Here is a 23441-nt window from a genome sequence, read left to right as displayed (position 1 = left end):
ACCAGTTCACCCTATATTCACACAGAACAAGTGTCAATCAACCCTTTCATGATCTCATCTTTTTTCTTTTTCTTATGGAAAATGAACTGGCTCAATCTCACTGAAGCACCTGGTGAAAAATTCTTATTCTCTTTTCAACTTGCACTAAGATTTCACCTGTTCTGTAATTACCAAGAACAAATTAGCACTTCTCTAAATTGACTTATAAATTATCTGACATCCAGATCCTTAAGAGTTATTAATTTACATTCATTGTTCTCTTTCTTCATCTAACGCCCTCTGTCTCATGCTGAAGAGGTGTTGGTTCGCCTCAGGTGTAGTTGGTTGTCAAAATCAGGAGATTTAGGTTTGAAAGCTAATAGTCTTCTTATATCCTCCCTGTACTAGGTCTACAATTCAGGTTGCTGCCACTAGGCGGATTATGCTGCCTTTCATTACAGAAAGAGCAGAAAGAAGGGCACATGGTTTCTGAAGAGTTCACTTCCTTTTTTTTTTAAGAAAATATAAAAATACAGCAGTTATACAATTACTGGTATCCATGAGCCTTTAAATACAAGTATATTATAGAACACCTTTGAACAAAAAACAGCTCTTACGTGTAGATCTCCTTGATCTCCTACACTCTCTCCTCAGGTTTTCTAACCAACATGTCCTGCCTCCATAACCAGTCATGTTGTGAAAGTGAACTTCTTCACTCCAACAGTATTTAATTCATGTTCCTAAATATTTCATTTTCAAAGAAATATGCAGTGATTTCCTCAGAGGATTTGGCATTAATCTGGTAATGCTTTGTGCAAATATTCCAGAAAATATGAAATAATGAAGCCAATATTCTCCTGAGGATTTTTTAAAAGAAAAATTAGAAAACATGATAAATCACTAAATCAAAGGGTGAAAATTATATTCTCCCTTACCGAGGATCATCTCAGCTTTCATTACAACAATTTAAATCTTTAAAAAGACAGAACTGTGGAGATTAAATTAGAGGAGAGTCATTATATTGGTATTTCCACAGAAATAATTTTTATACATTTCTTTTTGGCTGAAAACAAATTAGGCAGTCAAAAATTGAGATATTTGTGAAATACAGAATTTTACTTAAAGGTAGGATCTGACCAAAAATTTGAGTTTGCAGCTGAAGCTGTCACTTGTTGCGTGATAACCAAGGGTCTGCCACAGGATAATTATTGAAATGGTGTCACAGGTTTTTGGTGTAACATTAGCCGTAAAGAACATGAGGCCATGATTTCATCCCAGCTCTACCACTTACTGGCCATGTAATCTCAGGCAGGTTTCTTAACCTTCCAGTGGTCAGTTTTATCATCTTCAAAGTAGGAATATTAACAGAAGAGTCCCCACAGAGTTGTCACAAAGAATACTGAATATCTATCTCTATATATTTATATATATGTGTTTATATATATAAACTGAATATATATGAAGTGTTTGTAGCATTGCCTGAACTATGAAGCACACTATAAAAAGTAACTACACACAAGGACAAACCGGTTAGAAAAGAGTCGCTAAATGAACAGTCGCTAAGGTCCTCGCCAATCTCTTCGGGGTTGGGGCCTCCGACGTCCTCACAGCTGTTTCACGTTTGCCCTCTCAAATGCGTGAAGCCAACCAGAACTATCAGCCCGAAAATATAATGGATTGGATTTGCTTGAAAACGGCATAATTCTGTAATCTAGTTTGCATTAACCTGAAAAATGTGATCATGTTGATATCAGCAATATTTGGGAAAAGGTTATTACCCAGTGTGTAAATGTTTGATAAACAGACTACATGTGTAAGCCAACATTTCAAATGAAAGGCACAGGTTACTTTCTCATTGTATAACAAGTCACATCTACTTTGTCATGTTGATTTATACCAGTTTCCTTATCTTATGTGTTCCTACCGATAACTAAAGGAACAAATGCACATTCCATTCTCTGTATAAAACATATTATCTTCCTGTTAACTTCAGCACACCCCAAAGTCAGAATGTCAAAAAGCAATAATGATGCCAAACAAACATCCTAACTCTTTAATAATTACTATGACCTTACTTTTATCAACATAGCTTGCAATGACCTTCCCTTCCTTTCACATCTAAGAAAGAGGAGGTTGAATTCCACTCTGTCAACAGAGGGGAAAAAAAATTGAGATATTATTTGTTTTAATCTATTGGTTTGAGAAAAGGGTGGGTGATCTTTTACCAATTCAAATGCAGAGCCAATGGTAATACATAATTAAATTGGGGAAAAAAATTTGTACTACAGCATCTCGAAGCTCTAACTTTTGAGCTCCTAGCTTGCAAACATAATACAGTACTCTACATAATAAAATCACAAATACCATATGAAGTTTGTGTGGCATCTTTCCAAAAAGAAGCCAATATTAAGGCTAAGTAAGTATAAGTAAGACTAAAGATTTTACTTATATAAAAGGACAGCAACAGATTGAGAGTAAACTATATAAACTAGATTTTCATCTATAACATTTTTCTAACCAAGTTTATTTAGTAAAAAGTGGAAAGCAAGAGAAATAATTGTATTTTCATAGCCCTTTGTTAGTATTCACATCATCCGATTCTAGTAAAATTTCTGTAAACCACAATTAGATCTTAATTTGGTAGGAAATAGGTTTTCCAGTTAAAACACATAAACAAGAGAGACAAAGAATAAGGAAGAAGACAAAAAGCAAAATGTGTGGTAAATAAGGTAAAAAGAAATAAGACTCTACATTTTTCATTATGATGGTATTAGATTAAGTAGGCAAACAAATTAATATCTGAATTAAACTGACAAACTGACTTGACTGCCAGATTAGTGTAATAAAATTCCCACAATCTCACAGCAAAATAAAATCCATTTCTTATATAGTTCAAAAGGAACATTGTTAGAATACAATTGTATTTAACCCCAAATCAGTAGAGACCTTGAGTTGGATTCACAAAATAGAAAATTTTAATAGTCTGAAAAACAAAATTGTATGAGATTATGATGCAAGTTTACGAGCATTCAAATCACACACACAAAGTATTAATAAATGGCAAAATCAGCATAAATCATATCACTCTACACAGAGCATCAAGTTGAAATGCTTAAATACACTAGGCAGTCTTGCCTGAAATGCCAACATGAGACCAATTCATTGAAAAACACAGTCTTGGTACATAATAGACATCTGTTAAGTAACTAGGAATTAATGAATTGATAAAACATTTCAATTTATCCTGGCCTTAGATGAGTTACTGAACTTCCTTTGTGCTTCAATCTCCTCATCTGTAAAAAGCCACAGTGTTTCAAAAATGCCTAACACTCAGTGATAAATGTTAGCTTCAGTATGATTAATGAGTAAATTAGACAATTTTCAAGGTCTAGTTTACCTACAGTCTCTTCAGCAAATGGTGCTGGGGAAACTAGATATCCACATTTGAAAGAAGGTGGATGAAGCCGGACCCTTACCTTACACAAAAATTAACTCAAAATGGACTAAAGACTTAAACTGAAATACCTAGAAAAAAACATAAAGGGAAAGCTTCATGACATTGGATTTGGCAATGAGTTCTTGGATAGCACTGAAAGCACAGGCAACAAAAGCAAACAGACAACTGGAACTACACCAAACTTAAACAGCTTCTGCACACTAAAGCCCACAATCAACAGAGTGGAAAGGCACACTATGGAATGGGAGAAAATATTAGCAAATTAAATATCTGGTAAGGGTTTAATATCCAGAATATATGAGGAACTCCTACATACCAACAACAGCAAAAAAAGGAACCCAATTAAAAGATGGGCAAAGGACTACAATAAAAGTTTTCCAAAGATGATATACAAATGGCCAACAAGCACAGGAAAAGATGTTCAACATCACCAATCAATAGGGAAATGAAAAATCAAAACCACAATGAGATATCACCTCACACCTATTAGAATGACTTTGACTACTATTAAAAAAGAAAAATAAAATAACAAGTGTTAGAAAGGATGTGGAGAAACTGGAACCCTGGTACACTGTTGGTGGGAATATAAAATGGTGGAGCCACTACAGAAAACATTATGGCAGTTCCTCAAAAAATTAAAAATACCATATGATCCAGCAATCCCACTTCTGAGTATATATCCAAAAGAACTGAAAGCAGCATCTCAAAGAGATATTTGTACAACCATGTTCGCAGCAGCATTATTCACAACAGCCAAGAGGTAAAAAGCATCCCAAATGCCCACAGATGGATGAATGGATAAACAAAACATGGTTTATACATACAATGGAATATTATTCAGCCTTAAAAAAGAAGAAAATTCTGTCACATGCTACAACATGGATGAACCTGAGGATATTATGCAAAGTGATAGAGGCCAGTAATCAAAAAAACAAACCCTGTATAATTTCACTTATATATCTAAAGAGGTCAAACTCATAGAAACAGAAAGTAGAATAGTGGCTACCAGAGGCTGGGGGGAAAGAGAAATGGGAAGCTGTTCAGTAGAAATGGGAGCAGAGAGCTTCAATTTTGCAAGATGACAAAGCTGTAACAATCTGTTGCACAACAATATAAATATACTTAACACTACTGAACTGTACACTTAAAAATTGTTAAGATGATAAATTTTATGTTTTCTATCACAATTTTTTAAAGGCAATAAAACACAGGTAATAAGTAACACACATGAAGTTACAAAGTCATAATTCATAGCCTTGAAGTATGCATAAGATTTAGAAAAGCAGAGAAAGAAGTGGAAAGACCAGGCAGAAGATCCAACCTACATAAAAGAGAAGAAATGCAAAAATCCAGGCAAACAGGCAAATAAGAGAAGAGTGGCCCAGATAAAACTAGAAACGTGGATTGAGGGTCATTTGGTAAGGTGGTCAGTACTCAAGGAAGAGTCTCTGAAGTGACAGAACAAATAAAGCGCTGGCCAGACAGACCAGAGAGGCAAAAGAATGCCATCAGGAATACCTGTTACAAGATTGCTCAGTGATGACCCAGGAAGTTTGACTGAAGGTAAATAAAATTCAGATTGACTATTTCTAAATATAGCCTAGGTACATGTGATGTGGGCCTGGGGGACCACAGGCAATCTAATCAGCTGGGTTTCCTATAAATGAAGACATCCTACAACATCTTTCAAAGCCAGTGTGGACTTACATTACCTGTAAATTAGTTCAAATTATAATTTCTTCACTCCAAGCTTCTTAGAGCAGAGATCATCTCTTATATCCTTTATCCAAAGTTCAGTTTCATGCTCACAGAAAGCATTTATAAGTAACTGGGCAACCAAAGATCATCTTCTACTGCCGAATGTTTACACAGGGCTATGCTAAATACTTGAAATTGTTAATAAGAATCTTAAACAATAAGCAGTAGATTCATCAATCATACTATTCATGAAAGATGAAGAAATTTTTTCCCATCTGAAAAGTAAGGTTAATAATTTCATATACTTCTACTTTAATCAAAAAATAGAATTCCCAAATTTATATTTCAAACAAGTACTTGTAACCATCACTAAATATGTGACACTGATAGGGACTTTTCACACTATATTGTTCCTTGGTTTAAAAAATAATTTTCAAAAAAATTTGTATGCTTTTAAAGGGTATTTAAACCACAGTTTAAACTACACTTTAGACTCGAGGGCTTTGTCTACAAATATGTATGTAAATTAGTTTTACTTAAACTATCAGTTTTTAATTCCCAAACCATATTCCAGAACTTTGCCTTCAAAGCTACTAGAGGTTAAAAGATTTTTTAAAACGCCTTTGTGAGGTCACAGAGGCTGCCGAGGCCAGTAAGAGAAAGCAGACCTCACTGCCGGGATGTCAAGTACCAGCCCCTGGGCACTGGCTCACAGAGCGCCACAGCTTACAGCCATTATAAAGATAGCATTAAGACAATTAAACAAATTACCTGGAATCAAGAGTACTTAAAATCCATTCCTAACCTGAGTAAAAGGTACCAGAGGACAACCTCAGAAATTGAGGGAAATTACAGAAAAGTGTTACAACATGAGTAAGCATTCATTTGTTTTCCTCTTGCAATTTAAAAATTGTCAAGCTTTCTAGAATCAAACCTTAGGGTATTTCAGCAATGCATACTAAGTAAAGAAGGCATTAAAGTATTTCAGTGATGCACAACACTCAAAATAGCTTGTATATACAGGTAGTAAACTAAATTGTTTAAAATGTTTTGACTATTCAGTATCTTCACTGAAGCAATCAACCCATTTTTTTTAATGTGTTTTTACCTTGGTTTTTTTGTTTGCTTTTTTAGAATAGTGGAGTGTTAAAAGATCCTATTCTCCAGCATTAAATAATGACTGAATAATATAAAAAATTATTAAATTCTTAAGTTCAGAAAATCCTAAAGAAGATTCTGAGGGAAGACTTGATTTTTTTTTTTCTTTCCAGAACAAAATTCCGTGGAATACAAGGGCAGGGAGAGGGAATCATAGATTTCCTTCTCTCTTAGTAAAGGTTTTAAAAAATAACATGAGTACTTCATAAATCAAAAAACATGACATTGAAAAAAACATTAGCAATCCTGAAGGTGTAAAATATTTATATATAAAATTATGAAGTAAATGTAAAGCCTTAAAATAGCATAAGGGATTAACAACAGTTCCAATTCCAAACATGTCCACATTTTACGATACCAAGACTAATAGCTTACTTTACAAAGGATGTATATATTAGCTTATTTAATCTTCACAATAAGTGCATGGTACTTTACAAGGAGAATACAGAGCAGAGAAGAGCCAGGTCTTGGAGCCAGACATTCCCTGGGTATGAACTCCAGCTCTATATTTACTGGCTGTAATCTTGGGCAAGCTGCTTAATTTCTCTAAGCCTTGGTTTCTCAATCTGTAAAATGGAGATAATAATGCCTAGCTTACGATGACCATAAGAATTAAGATAATGCACATGCAGCATTTAACATAATATTGTACCTCTCATTGAAAAAAATTTATTTACAGTTGAGTGTCTGAAACTCGAAAACAACAGAGTCTACTTGAGAACTCGGGTTACTCAACTCCTCATCTAAAGCTATTTCCACTGCTCCGTAATTGCCCTTCAAGAGCAACCACAGAACAGCTTCCAGTGCTGGTATGGGAAATCCTGAATTCTGAGTCATGGTAACCTTCTTTGTATCATCTCAGTTTTAGAGAAAAAGCTTGCAGAGTCAGGTCAGAATCCAATGCAAGACTATCAGTAATGTTGGAGCACTATAAATTCACTGTGCTAACAGAGGATACTTTGTGCCGGAAGAATATCAAATCCACAGATAATGCAAAAGCCTCATGGTAACAAGAACGTTTACATTTACTCTCACATACTCAAAAAAGTTGAATTAAATGATGAAACATGAAGTCATTTCTTTTCCTTCCCAATTCTCCATTCTCTACGATATAATGAAACAAGAAAAAGGACTGAGAAGAAATAAAAGCGAAGGATGCTTTAATCCAAAATGTGCACTGATAACTAAGTTGACAGATTCTATTATCGCAGTAATTCCATAATCATCACACAGGAAATAGCATAACCGGGTAAAGATGTTCTCCATCACAAGTGGTAAATTCATAATTTTTTTTGTTTGTTTTTGGTTGAAACATTTCCAAAATCTTGGCTGGAAATAAGGAGAAGTCAATACATTGCGAGCTACATTAGCAAGACACTCCACAGACACAGTGATTAAGAATTAGTGTGTGACTATGACGGCCCTTGAGAGCCAAAAACCTAAGACCGCATTCCAACTTCAGTGGAAGAAAATCACAAAAACAAACCCAAATACAGCTCTAAGTTCACACTGAAGGAAGTCATGTAACATGAATTTTTATCCAAAGTTTTAAAAGCAAAAGTTAGTTAAGACTGGTCAGAATTTATAAAAATAGAATTTTAAAAGGCTGTTTACAACACCACGATACATTTCTTTAAAATCTAAATTTCTCCACAATTTCTTCCCTAAGTAATGTAACTTTATAACATATAGATTACATATATTTTCAACTCTATTACCCATAAGGCTTGCTAAATATCACCTTGAAAGTACTACTACTAATTTATTCAATCTGCAAGATATTTGCTATTCCTTACACAGAAATTGACCAGGTCTCAAAGGGGAAAGTGGAGCTGCTGTTCTTTATAACCATTCAGCTTCATTTCTTTAGGAAAAAAAGTTTTAAAAGCCAAGCATATATAAAACATGAATCATTTTATAAAAAAAAAAAAAAAAACTAAAATTTTTAAAGAAATGCTTACATGATCTCAAGGAAAATAATTCAAACACAGTATTACTAACTAGGAAAAGTATATATACTTAGAAACAGTCACATTCTATTTTATAATAAATAAGAGTAATTCAAAATCAAGCAGGTCTTTTGAACCCATACAATACAGATGGAACGCACCCCTAATTTCAGTCTAATCTAAAAGAAGAAAACTAAATACTACCTGGTTAAAGTGTAGCCCATAATGCAAAGCTGAATACTGCAGATACATGCTATCTGAAGAGTTTAAATTTAGACAGAGTAGCTCACATTAAAGACCTAGCCATATATACTTAAAAGTCTACAATTGATCACTTCAGAAGGACCTCAAAGGAAAAATGGAAAGGGTACTTCAGCATGTGATCTGGAAGACATTTTAGCATCACAGGAAAAATTTGGCTTTCTTCTGGTGCTTAGTAATATAAAGGAAAAAGGTTTGAAGAAAAAAAGTGTAAAACTGTTTTCATACAATATATGAATAATGATTCTAGACTTTAAAAGAACAGCTATGGAGGTTTTATCCTTTACATTATAGAAAGAATAAATGAAGTTCACAAATTATCTAGCAAGCAGAAATACAAAGTAGTATGCCTCCTTTATGTGTGTGTATATGTGTGTGAAAGACAGTAAAAAATTATTTTAAACAAATTACAGCTTTATTGTTTAAAAAAAAAAAAAGGCGATTTTAGACAAAGTTAAGATACAGTCTTTTATCTTTGGCCCTATCCTCAGAGTGTGCTAACATTCGACTTTTAAATAATGACTCCATGGAGACTCATACTACTATGTAAATAAGCAGTGCTAACAAGAAACTAGGAGTTGTGGAAGAAATTAAAGGGCAGCATTCAATCCATCACATCTAGTCTGCCAAATTGGGAATCCCTGAGATGAAGTATTTGTCTAAATAAATTAACATTACTAGGCAAACATAAATATTCACCTTTTCTTACCAATACTTCTGATTAAAAATAAGTCAAATGAGGGACTTCCTTGGTGGCACAGTGGTTAAGAATCCACCTGCCAATGCAGGGGACACGGGTTTGAGCCCTGGTCCGGGAAGATCCCACATGCTGCAGAGCAACTAAGCCCATGTGCCACAACTACTGAGCTTGTACGCCACAACTACTGAAGCCCAAGTGCCTAGAGCCCATGCTCCGCAACAAGAGAAGCCACTGCAAATGAGAAGCCCACACACTGCAATGAAGAGTAGCCCCAGCTCGCCACAACTAGAGAAAGCCCTCACACAGCAATGAAGACCCAACACAGCCAAATAAATAATAAATTTTTTTTTAAGTCAAATGCATTTGCATAAATCCAAACATTATTTTCATGTTCCAAGAATATTTTCACTCTGCTTCTTTTCATTGCATTAAGCAATGGCTTTTGTCTTCCCTCTGCCTAGAATGGTCTTTCCCTCAAATACAACTGTTAAAGTTATACTTATCCTTCAACACTGGAAACAAAGGACACTTTTTGGCCCCTTCCAAGGAAATGTAATCCCATTAGTTTCCCCATGCCCAAAGCCAACAACATTGAGAAGCTCTCTTTTTAACTGAATAAAGAAGTAAATTGTGATCTTAATATGCAGCTAAAACTAACTTCAAAAAATACAGTAACTGTACCGAAATCATAAACATGTATTGAGCAATGTGTCAATCACTTTCGGAAGGTTCTGAAAAATTCTGTTTTTCTAAGGGTTCACAAACAAATATTTTCAATCTGCTCCAGAAAAAAAACATTTTATGCATCCCAGTGAAACTCTAAAAACTTTTCTTTAGGTTAAAAAATAAAAAAGAGAAGAAAAGAAAAATAAAACATAGATAGCCAAAGCTAGAGAGGCACGTGGAGAGACCAAACTAGGTCCATTCCAGGTGAAAATTGAGATGGCACTGACCCAGGCCCTAAGATGGAGGAATAAAGAGAATAGGAAGACTCAAAATTAAGTTATTAGAGGCAGCAAGAATTAGAGAGCTGTTTCTAGATCTGGTTTCAGTGTTCAGAGGATCTGGTGATGTCACTTACAGGTAATAACAAAAAAGGACTATACTTTATGGGATAGATCATGAGTTCAAAATTGGACATCCTGAGTTTGAGACTCCATGAACACACAAAAGGATTGAGGTCTTTTACTATGGGCCAAGACTTAAGGTGAGAGACCTGCTCCACATCTGGAGATACGTTTGTAAATGGAGTTTCTATCCAGAGAAGAGTAAAAATCATGCTAGAATGAGAACCTTCGAGAGAACACAGATATTTAAGAAGCCAGTAAAAGAGCCTAGAGAAGGTGAAGTCAGATAAATGAAGAGAAGATAATGCCAGTGAAAAATGTCATCATGTAACAAATATTTACTCTGTGCTTCATATGCAGCACCACTGGATACAGGGGATATGCCAGTGCCTGAAACAAGTATCTGTGAGATTTGGCAAATCAATAGTCATTAGTGACTTGATGAAAGCAAGTCTAGCTACAGACAATGAAATGAACAATGAAGGGGTAGTCAGGATCACAGACAACTTCTTTCCAAAGAGTTATAGCAACAGCTGGATGCTCAGATTGGGCCGGGGAAGGGTTCTGCTAAGGGAAAAGAGTTTGTAAAAAAAGGAGTTCGCAAAGAAAAAGACAGGAAGAGTAAGAGGAGATAGAGAGAAGACGACTGCATAAGAATACTGCTATTCTAAATATCAGGGAGAGCATGGGTGGGCACTGGTACGAGGCAGAAGGTTGACAGACGTCTCTCAAGACCTATATTTTATCTATGAAACATACGGTCCACCCTCTAAAAAGCTACAGCGATGTGTTAAGGTAACACCTGAGAAGGTAGACGGTGACAAAACCCCTATTAGGAATGGGAGAGGGAGCAGACTGGGGACGAAGAGAAGCTTTGCAAAGGAACAAATGAGAAAGATGAGGCTTCCTTGAAAGAGATGTTGGACTTCATCTTGAAGGCAACAGGAACTGCTGAAAATTTTAGAAAACAATATGAACAGCTTTGTGTTTTGAACTACATACTATATTCTTATGAGTTTTAATAAATAAAAATAAGTCTACATTTATATTTCTGAATTAAACTAGACTATATCCATAAACTTAATTCTTATTCTATAAATTACTATATTGAAACATATCATTTGTAAATTATAAAACATACCTCCATATACCAAAGTTATTAAAAATATTTGTGTCATATAAAGAACATATTTAAATAGAAAAAAATAAGTTCAAGATGTACAATTTTAAATATGATTTAAATAAACTTGATTAAAAGGCAATCAAGAGGGTTTGACTTTTTGTTGACTTTCAACCTCCAGTCCTAGTATTTTCCAAAACATAATTAAAGCACCTTGAGCTTGTACCCCTTGGTCCAATGCCTAATATAACTAAGTCAAGTTCCTAATCTACAGTCAAGAAATTCTAAGAAATGATCTACCTCTATACAATTTGAGTCTTTTAGTAAGTCTCTGACTCTTATTAAATGAACCATTTGTAAAAGAAATACAAAGTTACGTGGCTCAGAAATGGCACCTAATAAACATTTCCTTCCTGTGGAATTCAGGTCACGCTAACATCCAGAACGACGCTCTAATCCTCCTCATACCTGCACTCCTCCCCGCAAAATCTCCAACAGTAACTTGAAGTTGAATTTTTTAATAACTGAAGGGTTTTTTTTTAATCCAGGCTTTTTATCCTGACATCCTCCCACCTGCCACCACTACTGCCCACCTGCCATAAAGGAGGTGCAAAATGGGAGAGGTTGAGATCCGTGTTGGGGTGGTATCCCAAAGAGAGGGTCTCCTGGAGACTAGATTCCAGTAATTACAGTGATGGGCACTCTAGCCACAGACCACTGTTTCTTTACAGCACAGCTACTGCAACATATATTCCTTGAATTTTGCCCACTCCAAATGTTGACACCTGAGAACATAACATGACCTAACCAACATTTTCACTGACTTTTTCTTAATTTATATATGCCAGTAGGAGATCAACTAAAATCTACAGTAATTAAGAGAACAATTTAAGTACACAATTTGTCATGTACATTTGAATCTATCTTCCGTTACCTTTAACCTCGTTACCATATACTACAGCCCCGCCTTTATCCCTGTAGGATATGATACTCCAAGACCCCCAGTGGACACCTGAAACTGAGTAGTACTAAACCCTATACATACCATGTCTTTTCCTAGACATACATATCTATGATGAAGCTTAATTTATAAATTAGGCACAATGAGAGAACATCTGAACTGCCAGCATCACTACTCTTGCGTTTTGGCGCCATTATGAAGTAAAATAAGGGTTACTTGAACACAAGCACTGCAATACCTCAACAGTTCATCTGATAACTGAGTCAGCTGCTAAGTGACTAACTGGTGGGTAGGGTATACAGCATGGGTAACGCTAGACAAAGAGATGATTCACCTCCCAGGTGGGATGACGTAAGATTTCATCATACTACCCAGAATGGTGTGCTATTTAAAATTTATGAATTGTTTATTTCTGGAATTTTCCATTTAATATTTTGAGACCTTGGTTGGCTGATGGTAACTGAGACCTCGGAAGGCAAAATCACAGATAAGGGGGGACTATTGTAGTTACCCATATGCCGAATCTCATGCTACCTGACGACCACACATTGTTGTGTAGTCATTTAATTACATATAACTTCCCATGGGCAAGTATAAAATACCTACCAACATTAGAAGATGTTGTGTGATTATTCAGATATGGTCTTAGGAATGCACTATAGCGCAACTCCGAAATGTGTAGATGAATCAAAAAGATACTGCCTCTTTCATTTGTATAATTAACACTATTTCTGAAATAAGTTTGAGTCTGGTTCTCATCACATGTGATTCAAGTAAATAAAACATAGCCACACTGCCGCCTAGAACTTAAGAAAATCATATCATAAAATGTTTATCCACAAGAAAAGTCCATTTTAAAATATATTATGTCAGAATGAAACATTAAAGGAAAACACACAGCCTAAATTAGAAACCGAATAGATATTGCAAAATAAATACAGAGTGCTACTATTTTCTTCACCTTTCAGTTTGAGTAGCCTGAAGTCCTTGGAGAGACTTTCAGTGGAAAAGAAAACCTCAGAACTGTTATTCAGCACTCCATGTTGCAAGGACAGTGTCCTCCACTGTCCCACTCTACTTCTTGTGGTGACCTCCACCATCTGATATCCCCCATAGCCAGATACAACCCGGTGAGCTATCTAGAAGCACCATCTCTATTAAACACAAAACTCTCTAAACTAAAATCTTTCATTAAAAAAAGAAGTTTCTAACATTTATAATTAAATTTGTTATCTCCCCAAGTCATCTTGTCCTCATTTTTTTTTAAAGCTTTTCAGTCCAGATTCAGTGTTGGTAGACAGGTACCATGTGGCACGTAGTAAGCACTATATAAAGTTAACTACTACTACTATTTTTTAATTTTTATTAGAGTATAGTTGATTTACAATGTTATGTTATAGTTCCTGCTGTACAGCAAGGTTACTGTTATTATTTTCACTAAAATGTATAGTTTCCTCATAGCTTAAGTGTATACCAAGCAGTAAATACAAACTATTCACCTACCTGTATGAAATTCAGCCTTAGGATGATCCTACTTCATTCAAACAATAGGTTCGGGGACTATACAATGTGAAAACAACCTCTGATTATTCCTAATCTATTAGTAAGCATACAACTGGAATTGTAAATAGAAAAAGTCTATTCTGACCTATACTATTATATATCATTTCTCTTTTATTAAATAGATTAGCAACAAGCACAATTTTATAATCAGCATGTATTTATTGGGTAACATTTTTGCTCAGTGCTGTAATACAGAATGTCTGGGGATACCAAAAAGCAATTTCTGTGTCTGCACTCAAAAGGTTTGCAATCTCTATGAGTTTTGTGAGCTCAGGGACCATGTCTTTACTTTGATAGTAAGAAAAGGGTAGGATAGAAGGCTTGACACGCATCCTCCCAGATAATTAGAATTCAAGTAGCTGAAGCAGTGTGGAGAGCATTCTAGGAACATGCAGGGCAGACCAAAGCAAGAGTTCAAACTTGGTCAAAGTGAAATACGACCATCAAACTGGGTCAGAAAATACTCTGGGATGAAACAGGTAATATCAAGTTCTAATCAGTCTTCAAAGATAGACAAAGGAATTTAGATGTGCACTGAACATCGTTCCAAGCACTTTACATGCAGTATCACATTTAATCTTACAACAGCTCTGAGAGGTAAGTGATATTAGTATCCCAATTTTATCTATCAGGAAAGTGACACACAGAGGGCTTAAATAATTTACCATAAATCATCCAGCTAGTAAGTAGCAGAACTGGAATTTGAATCCAGTTTAGCTGCAGTGTCCTTTCCCTTAATCACTGCACTACACTATCTATAACTCTCAAGACCAAAATGAAAAATATATACACATATAGGAAGGAATAAAAGAATGGGACAGAATAAAATAGGATGGAATGGGATCTGTAGAAGAGACACATAAGGTGAACTTTTAGGTGGACTCAGTCCAAGAACTTCTAGGAGAGACCGGCAGCAGAAATGCCTAGAATCAAGAAGACATGGGTCTGACAAACTTAAAAGCTAGTTCCAACTATTATAAAACAGCATTTCCTATAATATAATCTCAGTACTTATTAATAGGTGGATGAGAAAACCCATACAAAACTTGAAAAACATGGAGTATAAGTAGCAAACACCTCGTCTTTAAAAAAGAAAAAAGATGCCTAGCTGTAAAAGACCAATAGACAGAACAAGTTTAATAAGACAGATACAATTTAATTCATAAATTGAATCCTTATGCCTCAGTTTTTTAACTTTCTTGATGGATATTTAAGCAAACCTTTTATGTAAAAACTGCTATTCAAGACCTGTGAATTAACAAATAAGAAATGGCCCTTGTTCTCAAGAGCTGCCCCTTGGGATTATGTACCTCATTCTGTAACGTCTGATGACTATTTGGGACACAGTAGTTGTTCAGCATCTGAACAACATTTCTGGATCTCTAAACACTTATGAATACACAATTTTTGCTCCTGAAGTTTGTAGCATATATAATTCTCAGACCTTACGTTATTTCTTCCCTACCCAAAGGAGACCAAATTTTCCCCTCTTGGTAAAAAAAAAAAAAAAAAAAAAAAAAAAAAAAAAAAAATCTGGATACAGAATAAAGTGACAGGCCACATTAATTCTTTCAACCTTCAAGTTCTCCCTTCATCAGCAGTGCTACACCCAGTTTGGGAATTGATAGGGAATCACTTGTGAAGAGAGAATGGGACAGAAAAATTTGCTTTTCTTATTCCAATTAGAGTGTTTCACCAAGGGGGTGGAATTTCAAATTAAGAAAAAAAAAAAAAAAGTTCTAATTAGTTACAGATGAAAATCCCCAAAACCACATTGATCACAATGCAAAACATTAACTGAGCTCCTGGAGACCCAGGAAGAAGAGGACTTTTTCATTGGATGAGATGGAAATAATTTACTTTTGAAATCCTAACCACACCACCCTTTAGTCATTAATATGCAATTAAATAATTTTTGCTCACAGTCGCAGCCAAAAGAACTCAAAAGTATTTTTATTTTCACAGGTTTCTCTGTTATTTTTACTGCATATTAACCCCTTTTTTTAAGCCTTGTCACTGAAGCCCATTGTTTTAAGGTTCATTATCTTTACGCCACCTGGTTTAGGATTTGGCTGCAAAACTGCTACACTACACCGATCAAAGTGTTCACCAAATCAAGAATGCAGGAGCTAACCACTAGAGAATTCCAGTACTTTCTTTGACTGTTCTAAAAATAAATGTGCAGAAGGTCTTCTGAAATTATGTCTTACCTAGTCAATTAATGTGAGGGAAGAAATGCTATTTTACTCTATACACACTACAGAACACCAGGTAAGACTGGTCTATTGACTCTTCGGCACTGAAGCACCCCTCATGGGAAGGGTATGCATGTTGTGTGCTATACGGCCTTCATTTAAATCATAAAAAATTCATTTGGATAACTGAAAAGATGGAAAGCTGTTTTTTTATTTTTTAAAAAAAGAATTATTAACTAAAACACGCATTTCTTTCAACTTCACTTTACAACTTACAGTGAATATTACCCATTCTAACAAAGTGTAGCCTCCTGAAGCTTAATTCTCTCACCTTCCAATTTAACTTGCTCTAGACAGTCTGATGGGACCACAATTCAAATTTTTCAAAAAGGCAAGGATCTAAATCACTTCCAGATTTTCCCGTTAGTCCAAAACTTCTTGCATTAATAAAATATGATTAGGGCAACAGTAAACTAGATTGATGTGCTTATCTATTAATATAGCTGCAGAAAGAAAGGTAGTCATCTCTAAAAGAAAGAGAAGAAAAAACAGAACAACAACATGAACAAAAATTCTTTGGACTTACTCTCATCTGTGAATAATTAGACGAATTTAAGTTGATTTGGAAACGGTGGAGAAAGACTCTAAAGAGGTAGGATTACAGTGTTTTTCACTTTGATGTATTAAAAATGAAGAAATGAGGAAGAAGTTAGAAAGTTTAAACACACAGTGTGCACATACACACACACACCCCTCAACCATCAACAGCAACTAACCTCCCTGAACTATTTTTCATATGGTTAGGGTTAATAACAAATAATATAAGGGTTGTATTCAGTTCTTTGATTAAAACAAACAAACAATAACTATTTTCATTCTATTTTGACTCAGGAGAACGCAATTTGTTAGTCTATTGAAACTCATCATTCATAGTTAAGGAGGAACTAAGTCAGTATCATTAAAGATTCGGTCAAAATATCTCCCTCCACATTTTAAAATACATGTCTAATCCAAAATTCTGTAATAGCAAGTAATCGTGACATGAATTCCACCAGAATGATGGTTCCTCCAATGACTATTAAGTTTTATAGCTGGAGTCCCCGAAATTTTTTTAATACATTTGCTGTACTTTCTTATATTAAAAAAAAGTATTGCATTCTTATTGAAGAAATTCTTAAAGAAAATTTGAGTTACATAAAAGCATAAAACAATTCCACTATTCAGAGATAATTTTAAGTTATTTGATGTATTTACCTCTATTTCATAAACATATTGTTTCCCAAACTGGTATTTAAAGAACATCCTTCTGGGAGATGTTCCACTAAAAACAATGTTTTTGTGGTGTAAAATGGTTAGTAGATGTCTTTATTGCAGGATTCTCAGAGCCTATAATATGCTAATATTTATTATGACTTTTCAAATCATAATAAATGACTTAGGAAGCAAGTCATAACAAATTTGGGTAGCAAGCAGCTTCCCAAATTTATTTCCCACTTAATATATTTTCCTTTTTCCTCTATTAGCATCCAGTTTGGGAAACACTGAAACTACATTATTAGGGAAGGAAGCTTCCATGTCACTAGATATTTTCAAAACCATGATTTTAAGGCTATAAATTATTACTACATTTAAGTCTCTCAGAGTTTACTGGATTTTTTCCAATTTCTATTTTCCTTATAATATATAAATCTTATTACATATGCATTATTCCTTTAGATAAAGTGTTAACCTCTTTAAGAAAATGTTATCAAACTATCTAAATGACTGTACATTTTTTATTGAAGTACAGTTGATTTACAATGTTGTGTTAGTTTTTTATTGAACTATTAAGTAACTGTACATTTTAAACAGCATCTTTTTTTTAACTGAACTTGTGTCAGAAGTGTGTCATGATTAATATTTGTTAATTTGATTGGCCCAAAGTGAGAACTCATTATTTGCATTTACATTTCTTTGCATAATAAGGCTGAATTATTTTCATATTTTTATCAGCCATTTATATTTATCTTTCTTAGATTGGATTTCAGTTCTCTCTCCCATTGTTTGCACCCCTTGATCCACTAAAATCTAAGAAACTTCCTGAGGTTTGTTCTTCACATCACTGATTCAGTTTTTCAAGACAGTTAATTCTTCTTGCCTCCTCTGCAGACTTAAATCTGGCTCTCAGTTTTAGTGTTCCTTGCAATCTTTCCTCACCTTTATTAAAGCATGAGTTTGTTTTCTTATAGCTCCCTGCTGTAATTTCATAGATACCGTATCTTCTATGTTCTCTTATGGTAAACTGTTTTCTAAATGTTCTTCTAGTTGTAAATATTTCCCCAAAATGTGCTTCTCTCTCGCATCTTCAGGATGATCAACCTTTATCCTCAAGTACAGTATCTGTTCATAGATCACACACTGTTGAGTTTTTCTATTGCCTCTTCTATGATGACGATGGTGTCCACCATCAACAGAGGGTGTGGCCTGGCTCACTGCACACTTGGATGGTTATAGAAACCCCTTTTCAATGCTGTAGCAGGAAATGTGAAGATTTACAAGCCCAGTTCCCAGTGACTCTCAGGCATTATTTTAAAGCTGCTCTTCCGGACTGCAGAGGAACCTTCTCCTTAAATACTGCTGGTCTGCAAAAGGATCATCAAAGACTAAAATGCCTTACCATTTAGTTCTCCATTCCCACCTTGAACCCTCTACCTGAGGAGACCTCTTCCTTTCAGGATGCAAGCAGTCAGCAGCTCCAACTCTCCCAGCCCTTCATGCTCTTGCTGCTTTCTATTGTTCATACAGCTGCTGGACGGATGTGGAAAGACATAAGACAATGGAGGCATAAGTGACGGTAATACTATAGCCTCCTAAGAAAAACAGCACCCCTGCAGCAGATGGAGAGCAGCCTCATTTTCTCACTGTTTAAAGATCATGGGCGTTTGAACAAGCAGCAGATGTTACGAAAGCAGCAAACTTCTTTTCCTACTTTAGATTGGCTGGGCTATCTGTTTCATCAGACAATCTGGTTTTTCCCAGTTCGGTTCCTTCTAGGTGGAGGAAATGCATTAAAATTTCTAGCAGTGTCAGTCTTTTTCTCCCTGAAATACTGTATATGTTTGTTTCTAGGTCTTCATCGTTCTTCTAGCAGAGAAGGGAAAGAGGCTGTGCCAGCAACTATGACCAAATGCTATTTTTAATGGGAAGCCTCTCTAAATTTTAAATATAAGTGAGAATCTGATTATTTCACTGTCAAGCATAAGCATAATTCATTTGATCCACTCATATGACTTTATTTTAAATAAATTCACTAATGCTGAAAAGAATACCACACAGGAGACTAAAAGGTACTGTCTATCTAGAAGTCACAAATATCACCAGTGGCAGCAACGTAAACTCATTTTCTTCACTGGTAACTGGCACCAGAAGAATTTTCAAGCAGGCTTTCCCATTAGTTGAAGTTGACAAAAAATAAGCATTATCCTCTGCCTTCTGGGTTTTACTATTTATGTAGTTTTTGTCAAGTACATGGCAGTATTTTCATATTTTCTATCATTTTTGACCACACAGGGAGACTAAGCTCACATGCTTATCGCTGATGAGCGTCATGATGCCGGCAAGTTTGGAGTACTGGTCGCCATCAATTTCTCACGGCCATTGTGAAATTTAAACACCAGCAAGTAGAATTTCTGGGTATAGGTCACTTTTATATCCCATACATATAGCTGCCCCCAAAAAAGGGAAACTAAGAGGAATTACAGATAAATATGTTATTAAAAATTAAGAAAGCTTCTCTGAAGGTCTGTGCTAGACACATTTTAACAGTGGTGATCCACTTTCAAAAAGACTTTATCTGAACACCACTACAATTTTCGAACAACTGCTGTAGAGTCAGAAGAACCCAAGTTTAAATCCTGGCTCTACTATTTAATAGTTGTGTGACCTTGAGCAAGGTAATTGAGCTATGATTTTGCTTTTGTAAAGTGAAGATACGAATAATGCCTGCTTTATCAGATGGTTAGCAAACTTAAAAATAAGAGATAAGGCAAGTAGCATAACTGTTACTTAAGTGTCCTACAAATGTTTGGTGTTATTATTCTACCCCACGTATTTTAAAATAAAATGCTCCATTTTTACATGAAGTGGAATTCCACTTAAAGAAGATGAAAGGATCTCTTTGGTAATCACCCACAACGGTTTGTCAGCAACTGGTCATTTGATTGAAATTTTATTTGTACATCTAGATTATTACAGCTGCACCATTCAATGTCTATTAGGCATATTCTGAGATGAGCAAATGTGAAGTCCTTACCCTTATTGATTATACTAGGATAAAAAAAAAGTGGACAGTCTATAGAGGAGGAGAAGAAACTACTGATGTTTTAAAAAATAGGCCCTAAGGTTTAAAAGCTTATCCTAGAGCAAAGGTTCTCAAAAGAATCACCTAGGGCTGGTCTTTCTGAAAATGAGTGATCACATTTTGGCTTGCACAGTGACTAGGGAATATTATTGGCTTTTCATGGGCTGAAAAGAGCCTTGCTATGTTTGCTGCCAATACAGAAGACAGTCCCCAACAAAGAATGTTCTTGGGTCCCTAAAGTCTTTTGAATGAATGGCTAGAGACTCATGAGTGTGAAAAATGTTTATAATTATCTGAGTCTAGAACTTTACTTCGTTTTACACAAACACATAGCGTTTGTGAAAGATTTTTAATACACATGGAATTTTTCAAAAACACAACTATGTAAGTCAAGAGATTTGTTTTGTTCAGAGCCTTGTCAAAAGTGATGCACCATATCAAAAATTCGTACCCACATTCTCAGCACCACTTGTTTTTGAGTCATTGATACAACCAATTTCTTTTTAACCTGCATCTGTATCAGTGGTCTTCCTAGTGATACTACACATATGTACAAGAATCTAACTACTTTATTATTCCTGTTATGGTCTTGCCCAAACATTTCCATATTGAAATTCATGTTATTTTTGAAAATGTACTTGTTAAAATTTTTTATAAAAATAATTTTAATGTAATTTTTCCTTTATATTGCTATAAAATTATAGTAGAGTATCATATCATTTCAGGATACTAAAGGAGTGTTATAAAATAGACGAGGCAGCATGGGGTTTGAAGGAAGAGAGCCAACAAGAATAGAGAGCTTCCTAGTAATCCTCCTCAAACATACAAAGGCAGCCCGGAGAAAATGCAAATAACTCAGTTACTTTCCCTCCAACTACAGACTGAACAGGAAAAAGTTTAACTTGCAATAAGAAGAATTGAGGTCAGGTATTTTAAACACCATCCTGAAGAAAAAGACTGTAAATCACTAGAATGAGAAATTTTTATCAGCATATTTAAGCCATTTAAGAATATGATAAGCAAAGCTTTCTTAAAATTAAATTGGACTGTAAACAGGTAATTCTACAATTATTCATTTAATGTTTGTTTTAATTTGTAAATGTTTCAAAGTGAATTCATAGAAAATTAAGTCTTCAGTGACAGCTTTAGTGCTTTTACAATGATCTGGAGAAATTGGTGGTGGAGTGTCATATACACCCATAGTGCTTGGAGCTTGATGCTGGCGTGTGCTGCTAATCTAACCATGACCTCCTGCCCTTCCTCAAAGAAAAAGAAAAAAAAGTAAAACAAACAATCAAAAACAGAGAAAAAAAATATCACTGCTCCTGAAAACAACAAAGGATATTATTTTGGATATCTCTTAATCCAGCATAAAAAAGTTACTTTGAGAATATGAATTCAGTATCACCTATCCATTGCATTAAGGATAATAATATATGTAAGACGTACCAACCTCCACAGGTATTCTCATCACAGAAATCATAAAACCACTTGCATCTTCCACCAAAAATTTTAATGTGGGATAAAAAGTAGTTCATTAAACTTTGATATTCACCATAAAGTAAAATTCAGAAATGACCAATGGTGGTCAAAAGGCACAAACTTCCCGTTATAAAATAAACAAGCCCTGGGGATACTATGTACAGCATGGTGATTATAGTTAATGATACTGTATTGTATATTTGAAAGGTGCTGAGAGAGTAAATCTTACAAGTTCTCATCACAGGGAAAAAAAAAAACCCATCATAACTATGTGTGGTGATGTAATTTTCGTGGCGATCATTTCACAATATATACAAATATCATATCATTATGCTATATACCTGAAACTAATATAATGTTGTATGTCAATTATACCTCAATTTTTTAAAAAAGTAAAATTCACCTAAATAGTCATTCTTTTTAGCTTTACAAATGAATACATTAATTCAATCAATAAAATCTCTAGAGGCAACAATCTCACATACATGACAGTTGCAGAGATCAGGCTTCAGACTGACATGAGTCTTTCCCAAAGGAATTTTTTGTTATTTTTACTCCATGAATTCCATCTTATGAAAAATTCAGTGAACTAAACAAATTGACATTTTTAAGTAAGAAACATTTGCTCATTTTTGATAAATCAATCAAAGATAAACTACTTCAAATCAGTACTTTTGACCAGGATAATATGACCAGTGGTACCAATCTGTTTGCAGGTCCCTAGGAGTTTGAAAACTCCAGACTGGGGACCATGAGCCCACAATATACTAGGTTCTAAAAACAAAATATGGCTATTAACAGCAAACCAATTTTTCACAAATGGACCTTCAATTTTAAACCAGCCAATATTTCTTTGTCTAAATCCCAGAATTTTTCCTGTAGCTGAAATTCCACACATGGTCTCCATATCCCCAAAGAAATGCCCTTTCCAGATGAGTTCCTAAGAACAGAACTATGTTTCTTCGAAGTCAGCAAGCTATTTATAAAAACTACAGTAGCCCCCAAGGGAAGATCAATTGGCAAGTATAAAATTACTTTATGCATATATATAGTGTAGTAGTTGCTCTGCCTTTCCTTAAGGGGGAGGAATAAAACAATAGTGATCAAAGCATAAGGTACACAGAATGTGATAATTTTAATGTGGGCGCTTATCATTACAAGAAGAAAATGCTACTAATTAATTTTTATGACCCTGTAAAATATGTGAGTTCCCTACTGAACTGGCAAGTACATAAATGTAATAAAACCAATAATAATGTACTTCCATTACCATGACTGCCATTTGGAACTAGAAAAAGCAACATGCCACATGCTAAAGTATCTTATTTTTAATAATATTAAGATATAGCTTACTAATTTATATAGGTTCTTTAATATATAAACGGTTTATATATGCTAAAATATCAGTCATTGCTTAAAATTAGATATACAGTATTTATCAACAGTGCTTGCATGCTCATTAATTCTATCAGGATCTTCCCTTCATATATGTGTGTATACATATTTTTTTCT

General features: G+C 34.8%; 1 protein-coding gene across 4 annotated transcripts in view; it reads right to left on the bottom strand.

Annotated features, from left to right (window-relative positions):
- The window catches only part of BMPR1B (bone morphogenetic protein receptor type 1B), a 413799-nt gene that overhangs the window by 294344 nt on the left and 96014 nt on the right, over positions 1 to 23441 (bottom strand). The window contains exon 1 of one of the 4 annotated variants that reach the window (XM_082461773.1): positions 18800 to 23413. The exons of the other annotated variants lie outside the window; for them this stretch is intronic. The gene's annotated coding sequence lies outside the window, so the exon portion shown is untranslated. Of the gene's footprint in view, positions 1 to 18799; positions 23414 to 23441 lie in introns of those variants that run through there. 4 annotated transcript variants of the gene reach the window in all.

This window comes from Balaenoptera physalus (assembly GCF_965194825.1).
Source record: "Balaenoptera physalus genome assembly, chromosome: 5".
NCBI lineage: Eukaryota > Metazoa > Chordata > Mammalia > Artiodactyla > Balaenopteridae > Balaenoptera > Balaenoptera physalus.
This window is presented reverse-complemented; position numbering and strand designations above follow the sequence as displayed.